Source organism: Mobula birostris, chromosome 20 (genome assembly GCF_030028105.1).
Source record: "Mobula birostris isolate sMobBir1 chromosome 20, sMobBir1.hap1, whole genome shotgun sequence".
Taxonomy (NCBI): Eukaryota; Metazoa; Chordata; class Chondrichthyes; order Myliobatiformes; family Myliobatidae; genus Mobula; species Mobula birostris.
The window spans coordinates 19,849,319-19,859,290 of record NC_092389.1 but is presented as its reverse complement, the minus strand read 5'-3'; positions in this window follow the sequence as shown (position 1 = coordinate 19,859,290).

Below are 9,972 nucleotides of genomic sequence, written 5' to 3'. Positions count from 1 at the left end.
ACACGAGATCCACACATCAGGGTTCATTGACATACAGACAGTTAGTCTCGTCTCACTGAGAACTCTGGAAACACAGGATTACCATGAGCTGGCCATCCTTGCATGGTTATAGCATAGACTTTTGACAATGTTGGGTCATTCCTTGTTTCTCTTTGTATTTCAGAATGTGTTACTGGCAGCTGGTCCACCAATGCTGAGTGTAACACCTCTGCTGGGTCACAAGCCGTCAGCATTTCTCTGTTGCTTGGTACCCTTAAACTCTATGTCATAAGAGTGGGCTCCAAGGAAAAGTGCCCAACATTGCAACTGGGTATCAGATATCACTGGGATTCCCTTCCTGGGATTGAAAATGGACACAAGGGGATGGTGGTCTGTCACTAGAGTAAACTTTTGTCTATAGCGGTAGTGGTGAAACTTTTTTACTCCCCGTACAAGACTAAGGGCCTCTTGGTCAATCTGTGCGTAGTTGTCTTCTGCACTCATCAGTGATCTTGAAGCAAATGCAATTGGACGTTCAGCTCCATCTTTCATAGTGTGTAACAAAACGGCCTCAACGCCTTAAGGGGACATATGACACACCAGTCTGATGGGCAGAGACGGGTCATAATGGGTGAGCAGTTCAATAGTTCAACAGCTCAATAGTTCCATTTAATATCAGAGAACGTACACAATATATAACTAGAAATTTACTGTCTGCAGACATTCTCAAAACGGAAGAAAAACTCCAAAGAATGAATGACAGATAAAAATGTAAAAACCAAAAGCCCCCGCCCCCTCCCACACCCAAGCAGCAGAAAGCAGCATCAACCCTCCCCCCACTTATCCGAGCATAAAGCATCAGTATTCCCACCACCCACCACGCAAACAACAGCAAAGCCGCTAAAGGGAGATCATGGTCTGTAGACCATCAAAAACTAACCATTCACTCCAACATTTCGACATCCCACAGGCTCTCTCTCTCTCACTAACAAGGGAGAGACAGATATCGCTCCTTCCACAGAGACAGGAGAGACAACAATTGCTATTTTGATGTTACAGTCGGTCTGAAGTGTTGCTTGTTTATTTTGAGTTCCCCAACTCGAGAGTCGGCAAATTGATTACCGAGTGCAGAGCCCTCCAACAGCCACTCTCGCCGTCTTTGATGTTCCGGCTCCCACTACGCTTCAGTACGTGACACTGACGGGAATTCGTGTCCACAGGGCTGTGCAGGTCCCAAAGGCTCCTGACTTCTGTCCGAATCTGGAAATGCAGAAAAGCAGCCGATCGGCGAGCTCCTAGAATGGTAACACGCCATTGTGCAGAACCGCAGTCTTTGAGTGCTGCTGTAGATCAAAGATCCCGATAGGACCCAGCAACCCTGTAAAGGAAAGTAGAGACATCAGAATAGGAAGAAATTAACTGTTTCACTGATGAGCTGGAAAAAGTCGACCTCTGGCGCCATCTTTAGCTCCATCATCTAATGTTATTAGTCTCTTTGTTCCCTTGAAAGCTCTTTCATATCTTTTGAACCACACCTACTTTACTCCTGTCTGTAACAGTGTGTTCAATCATGCAGCACTGTAGCAATGTTTGGGAGAAGCCAGTGGTCGTAGTTTACAAGGCCCAAGTATGACCTGAGTTGTGACACATTTTCCAGTTTGAGTGCATGTAGCATTGCTTCGGTCTTCTCTTGTGACTTACCTAAGCCATGCTTGTCAAGGGCAGATCCACAATTCGTGATTTCATTCTCAAGAAACTCACATCTGTCTCTGTCTGCATGCACACCATACTCACTCAGCCTGGTAAGCACTTCATCATTCTTGCCAGTCACAATGACGTCATCAAGGTAACATTGTGTTCCTGGGATATCTTGGAGCACTTGGTCCATTGCTTCACTTGATCAACAGCCTTCGTTTCTTTAATGACTCAAGTGCTTGTCTAGACAAGTTGTAAGTTATATGAGAGTACGTACCTTCACCGCCCAATCCAGCAGTGCATTTCAGATTTCAGATTCCAAACATCCAGTGAAATAAACTCTCTTCAGATATCTCCAAACCTCCTAACTCTTGTCATAAACTCATGTTTCAGGTACCTCTGCTTTGGGGAAACATTTTCTGCCCTATCCACTCCACTCATCATATTGTGGCTTTTAATCATATTCCCCCTACCACCCTTGCCAGCCTTCTTTGCTCCGAGTAAAACAAAATCTGCCATTGTGTGGCTCTGGGATGTTATTAATAAAGATCCACTCATAAAGTTATTAAATAGAAGGTATTGCCCATGTTAATTATGCTATAAACTTTTTAAGGAGCTGCTTCCTTTATTTTAAGACAACTCAGTCTCAATTAATCCGAGAAAGCCCGCTGGGGAAAAAAAATCAATGGACAGATCTTCTCTCACTTAATGAGCACATCAGTAATATTGGATCCATGTTGGAATACTTGTTTTAACTCCCCCTGTGAAGGACCGTACTTGAGTGAAGATTTTTGTTACTGAAGCATTATACATAAAGATACAGACACAAAGTCTTTGCGTTCTTCAGAAGGAAGCAGGCTTGTTCCAGCAAAATTTTATTTTAACCAGGAGATGGCACCATGATGAAGAATAATTCTGCGATTTTTTAGAGTACCATACTACCACCTGCTGGGGAAAGCATCTTACAACATTTTAAAGGACCTTACTGCTTCACAAAGGAAAATGGGAAAAGTACTACCTTTCTTGAAACTGTAGTTTGAATAACCATTTTACTTCAATATCTTTCCATGGACAATATTTACCTTTTTACAAGCTTTAGTAACAAAATACAAATTCTAACATTCTGTAGACACAAGAGACTGCCATTGCTGGATTCTGGAGCGAAAAAAGAAACTATGGGAGGAACTCAGTGGGTCAGGCTGCATCTATGGAGGCAAATGGACAATCGATGTTTCATGTCATCATTTGAAAATGTTAAAAAAATTCAAAGTATTATATGCCTATTCTCAACTACTAACGACCCCGATCTAACCTGGGCATATACAACTACAGCTGCAGTAGCAAAATATAGTGGCAGCAACAGCTGATTGTCAGTCACACCTTTATCATATTGCCGTTGTGATGGGAATGGCACTTGCCTTCAATGCAGTGACCACTAACAAGCCTGTAGTCAACACTGGGTTGACATTATAGGGGTTGGTAGTATGTCCTACATTACTCTCCCTGTCCATTTGTCCCAAATTCTGTGATCTGCTGTGATTCAAGATGAAGCTAGTGTTTGGTTGCATTTCTTGCTTTCAAACAGCCATGAGCTACCCTGTTAGTAGGACAAGAACAGAATGAAGAGGCTTAGAAGCAAGAGCTACACGTTGCTATCTTGTAGAATGGCTGCAAGGCCCTTGGGTAAAAGAGTGCAGTAGACTTGAGTGAGATTTTAAGGAACTGCCCACAGGTGAATGAAACTCTTGGGGTACTGCTTAGCCTGTCAGAGAACCTGCATAAAAAGTTGAGGGGGTTGGAGGTGCCCACAACCAACTTTGGTCAGAACTTCTTTGAGGACCCAGCCATCTGAAAGTCTGTGTCCCAGCTTCCGTGACACATAACTGTAAGAAATAGCAGAGAGCTGTGTACACAGCTCAGCACATCACAGGAACCAGCCTTTCTGTTACGGACTCTGTCTACACTTCTCGCTGCCTCAGTAAAGCAGTCAGAATAATCAAAGACCCAATCCCCCCTGGACATTCTCTCTTCTCCCCTATCCCACTGGACAGATGATACAAAAGTTGGAAAGCATCTTCCACCAGGCTCATAAATAGCTTTTGTCTCACTGAACAGACCTCTTATACAGTAAGATAGATTCTTGGTCTCACAATATTCTTCAGTATGATTTTGCACTTTATCATTTACCTATACTGCACTTTATGTACAACAGGTCCCCACTAATGAGCATCAGGCCATTGTCTCCCACACCATCACCGGCTTTATTAACTCTGAAGTCATATCTGCGTATCTCAACTCAGTTTTATCCCTCCTGGTTCAGTCCCTTCCCACCAACATCCATGACACCTCACACACTCTTGAGCTTTTCAATGATTTCAAGTCCCCCGGCCCCGATTATCTTACTTTCACTGTGGATGTCCAGTCTCCATATACCTCCATCCTCCACCAGGAAGGCCTCAAAGCTCTCCATTTCTTTCTGGAGACCAGATCCAACCAGTTCCCTTCCACCACCACTCTCCTCCATCTGGCAGAACTTGTCCTCACTCTTAATAATTTCTCCTTCGGCTCCTCCCACTTCCTTTAGACAAAAGGTGTAGCCATGGGCACTCACATGAATAACAGCTATGCCTGCCTATTTGTCGGCTATGTGGAACAGTCCATGTTCCAAGTCTACACTGGTACCACTCCTCAACTACATTGACGACTGCATCGGTGCTGCTTCCTCAACCCAAGCGGAGCTTGTCCACTTCATCACGTTTCCCTCCATCTTCCACCCTGCCCTCAAATTTACCTGGTCCATTTCCAACACCTCCCTCCCCTTTCTTGATCTCCCTGTCTCTATCTCTAGAGACAGCTTATCTGTTGATGTCTATTATAAACCCACTGACTCGCACAGCTACCTGGACTATACCTCTTCCCACCCTGTTACTTGTAAAAACCCTATCCCCTTCTCTTAATTCCTCCATCTCCACAGCATCTGCTCTCAGGATAAAGCTTTTCATTCTAGAACTAAGGAGATGTCCTCCTCCTTCAAAGAAAGGGGCTTCCCTTCCTCCACCATTGACACTCACCTCAACCGCATCTCTTCCATTTCGCACATGTCTGCCCTCACCCCATCCTCCCACCACCCCACCAGGGACAGGGTTCCTCTTGTCCTCACATACCACCCCACTAGCCTCCGTGTCATGCACATAATTCCCCATAATTTCCGCCATCTCCAGCGGGATCCCATTACCAAGTACATCTTTCCCTTCCCTACCCCCCATTTTATAGACAATAGACAATAGGTGCAGGAGTAGGCCATTCGGCCCTTCGAGCCAGCACCACCATTCACTGTGATCATGGCTGATCAACCACAGTCAGTATCCAGTTCCTGCCCTATCCCCATAACCTTTGATTCTGCTATCTTTAAGAGCTCTATCCATCTTTTTCTTTAAAGCATCCAGAGACTTGGCCTCCACTGCCTTCTGGGGCAGAGCATTCCACATATCCACCAGTCTCTGGGTGAAAAAGTTTTTCCTCAACTCTGTTCTAAATGGCCTACCCCTTATTCTTAAACTGTGGCCTCTGGTTCTGGACCCACCCATCAGCAGGAACATGCATCCTGCCTCCAGCGTGTCCAATCCCTTAATAATCTTATATGTTTCAATCAGATCCCCTCTCATCCTTCTAAATTTCAATGTATACAAGCCCAGTCGCTCCAATCTTTCAACATATGACAGTCCTGCCATCCCAGGAATTAACCTTGTGAACCTACGCTGCACTCCCTCAATAGCAAGAATGTCCTTCCTCAAATTTGGAGACCAAAACTGAACACAGTACTCCGGGTGTGGTCTCACCAGGGCCCTGTATAGCTGCAGAAGGACCTCCTTGCTCTTATACTCAATTCCGCTTGTTATGAAGGCCAGCACGCCATTAGCTTTCTTCACTGCCTGCTGTACTTGCTTGTTTTCAGTGACTGATGTGCAAGAACACCTAAATCTTGTTGTACTTCCCCTTTTCCTAATTTGACTCCATTTAGATAATAATCTGCCTTCCTGTTCTTACCATCAAAGTGGATAACCTCACATTTATCTACATTAAACTGCAACTGCCATGCATCTGCCCACTCACCCAGCCTGTCCAAGTCACCCTGCATTCTCATAACATCCTCCTCACATTTCACACTGCCACCCAGCTTTGTATCATCTGCAAATTTGCTAATGTTACTTTTAATCCCTTCATCTAAATCATTAATATATATTGTAAACAGCTGCGGTCCCAGCACGGAACCCTGCCATACCCCACTGGTCACCGCCTGCCATTCCGAAAGGGACCCGTTAATTGCCACTCTTTGTTTCCTGTCAGCCAGCCAATTTTCAATCCATGTCAGTACTCTGCCCCCAATACCATGTGCCCTAATTTTGCCCACTAATCTCCTATGTGGGAATTTATCAAAGGCTTTCTGGAAGTCCAGGTACACTACATTCACTGGCTCTCCCTTGTCCATTTTCATAGTTACATCCTCAAAAAATTCCAGAAGATTAGTCAAGCACGATTTCCCCTTCGTAAATCCATGCTGACTCAGATCTATCCTGTTACTGCTATCCAAATGTGTCATAATTTCATCTTTTATAATTGACTCCAGCATCTTTCCCACCACTGATGTCAGGCTAACTTGTCTATAATTCCCTGTTTTCTCTCTCCCTCCTTTCTTGAAAAGTGGGACAACACTAGCCACCCTCCAATCCACAGGAACTGATCCTTAATCTATAGAACATTGGAAAATGATTACCAATGCATCCACGATTTATAAAGCCACCTTCTTAAGTACCCTGGGATGCAGACCATCAGGTCCCGGGGACTTTTCAGCCTTCAGACCTAACAGTCTGACCAACACCATTTCCTGCCTAATATAAATTCTCTTCAGTTCATCCATTACCCTAGGTCCTTTGACCACTATTATACCTGGGAGATTATTTGTGTCTTCCCTAGTGAAGATAGATCCAAAGTACCTGTTCAACTCGTCTGCCATTTCCTTATTCCCCATAATAAATTCACCTGTTCTGTCTTCAAGGTCCCAATTTTGGTCTTAACTATTTTTTTTCCCTTTTCACATACCTAAAGAAGCTTTTACTATCCTCCTTTATATTCTTGGCTAGTTTACCTTCGTACCTCATTTTTTCTCGGCGTATTGCCTTTTTAGTTATCTTCTGTTGCTCTTTGAAAGTTTCCCAATCCTCCGGCTTCCCACTCATCTTTGCTATGTTATACTTCTTCTCTTTTATTTTTATACTGTCCTTTATTTCCCTTGTCAGCCACAGCCTCCCCTTACTCCCCTTAGGATCTTTCTTTCTCTTTGGAATGAACTGATCCTGCACCTTCTGCATTATTCCCAGAAATACATGCCAATTTTTGTTCCACTGTCATCCCTGCTAGGGTATTGTTCCATTGAACTTTGGCCAGCTCCTCCCTCATAGCACCATAGTTCCCTTTGTTCAACTGTAATACTGACACTTCCGAGTTTCCCTTCTCCCTCTCAAATTGTAGATTAAAACTTATCATATTATGGTCACTACCTCCTAATGGCTCCTTGATCTCGAGGTCTCTGATCAAATCCGGTTCATTGCACAACACTAAATCTAGAATTTCCTTCTCTCTGGTAGGCTCCAGTATAAGCTGTTCTAAGAATCCATCTCGGAAGGACTCCACAAATTCCCTTTCTTGGGGTCCAGTACCAACCTGATTCCTCCAGTCTACCTGCATGTTGAAATTCCCCATAACAACTGTAGCATTTCCTTTGTGACATGCCAATTTTAACTCTTGATTCAACTTACACCCTACATCCAGACTACTGTTTGGGGGCCTGTAGATAACTCCCATTAGGGTCTTTCTACCCTTAGAATTTCTCAGTTCTATCCATACTGACTCTATGTCTCCTGATTCTATGTCCCCCCTCGCAAGGGACTGAATATCATTCCTCACTAACAGAGCCACCCCACCCCCTCTGCCCACGTCTGTCCTTTCGATAGGACGTATACCTTGAATATTCATTTCCCAGGCCCTGTCCACTTGAAGCCATGTCTCTGTTATTCCCACAACATCATACTGACCAATTTCCAACTGTGCCTCAAGCTCGTCCACTTTATTTCTTATACTCCGTGTATTCATATACAATACTTTTAATTCATTACTCCCCTCACCTCCCATATCAATTCCTATTTCACTTGGCCATACTGTACGATCCCTTCTTGAGCTTTCTGTTCTGTTGATTCTGCTGTCTTTCTTAACTTTTCTTATTCTCACTTTCCCTTTATCTCCATCCTTATGTTTCCAGTTTGTCCCCTCCCCCCCCACTACTTAGTTTAAACACACCCGTGTTGCAGAGGCAAACCTGCCTGCCAGAATGCTGGTCCCCCGCCTATTAAGGTGTAACCCGTCCCTGTTGTACAATTCATTCTTACCCCGAAACATACCCCAGTGGTCCAAGAACGTAAATCCTTGCTTCCTGCACCAGTTCCTCAGCCACTCATTCAGATCCATTATCTCCCTGTTCCTACCCTCTCCAGCACGAGAAACTTTTCCAGCACGAGAAAATTTTCTGCTTTTCGCGGAGTTCACTCCCTACGCGGCTCCTGTACATCAGTGAGACCCAACACAGATTGGGAGACTGCTTCGTCGAGCACTTATGCCAGAAAAAGCGGGATCTCGCAGTGGCCCCGCATTTTAATTCCACTTCCCATTCCCATACAGACATGTTAGTCCACGGCCTCCTCTACTGTCAAGATGAGGCCACACTCAGGTTGGAGGAGCGACACCTTATATTCCTTCTGGGTAGCCTCCAACTTGATGGCATGAATCTCGATGACTCGAACTTCCGCTAACGCTACCCGCTCTGCTTCACCATTCCCCATTCTCAGTTCGCTCTCTCACCTTATCTCCTTACCTGCCTATCACCTCCCTCCAGTGCTCCTCTCCCTTTTCTTTATTCCATGATCTTCTGTCCTTTCCTATTAGATTTCCCCTTCTCCAGCCCTGTATCCCTTTCACTGATCAACTTCCCAGCTCTTTACTTCACCTCTCCCCACTCCCGGTTTCATCTATCAACTTGTGTTTCTTCCTCCCCTCCCCCCACCTTCTTAAACTGACTCCTCATCTTTTTTTTTGTCCAGTCCTGATGAAGGATCTCGGTCCGAAATGTCGACTGTACTCTTTTCCATAGATAGTGCCTAGCCTGCTGAGTTCTTCCAGCATTTTGTGTGTGCTACTTGCACTTTACTGGTAGCTTTTACACTTTATTCTGCATTGTTATTGCTTTCACGTTGTTCTACCTCAATGCACCATGTAATTTTTTTGATCTGCATGAACAGTATGCAAGTTATGCTTTTCACTTGGTACATGACGATTACAATCTACTATCAAAATCTTAGAAAGAGTGTAAAAGATATTTGCAAGAATGATTCAGACCTTGAGAAAGTTTAGTTAAGTGTGAGATTTGAAAAGCTGAATTTGTTATTCCTGCAGTGGAGTCTGATATTATTATTTCAAATCTTGATGTCATGATCCGGTCCATGAAGTCCGTATTCCGGTTCACGGTCTAGTCCATGGACTCAGGACTCCGGGTCTTCCAGCTGTCCCTTGATTGAGTTAATCATAGGCACTTGATTTCCATCTTGGGGCTTGGAATATAAGTAGCCTTGGGGTTGTGTCTTGGTTGCTGGTTTGTCTTGTCAGTCTCCTGGGACCACTCTGCTGATGGAAGGCTAGTGAAACTATTTGTGGTCTCTAGGCCTGGTTGGAGGACCACTGCTTCATGGAGCCTTGTTGTCACTTGTTGGAGCAGTCATTGTGGTATGGATTTGGCTGTTTCTGTAGCCAGCCAAGGTTGCTGGCTGCACCTGAGACTCAGAGCCACTCTGGATTGAGCTCCTTTCCTGTCCTTACCTCTGTTGGGTAAGCCAGACTGTAATTGCTGTTACCCTGTGGTTGGTTCTGTCCCTTCCTGTCCCTTGCCTCTATTGGGTAAACAGGCTGTTTGCAGTTACTCTGCCTCTGTGGGGTGGAGTTCTGTGTAGAACCCAAGCCTGAAGGCCCTAGCCTGTAGCCAAGCCCAAGACCCTAGCCTCCAGTCTCAGGAGTGAAGACTCCAGCCTGTCTCCAAGCTCAGGCCTCTAGACCCCAGCCATGGCCTGTCCTCAAGCCATGTCATGTCCTTGCCTAGTTCTGGGGTCTGAGCTGAGGCAAGACCCAAGTTCTGGGTCCTTGTCTAGTCTTGGGCATGGAGTCAAAGCCTTGTCTCCTAGTCCATGGTTTCTAGTC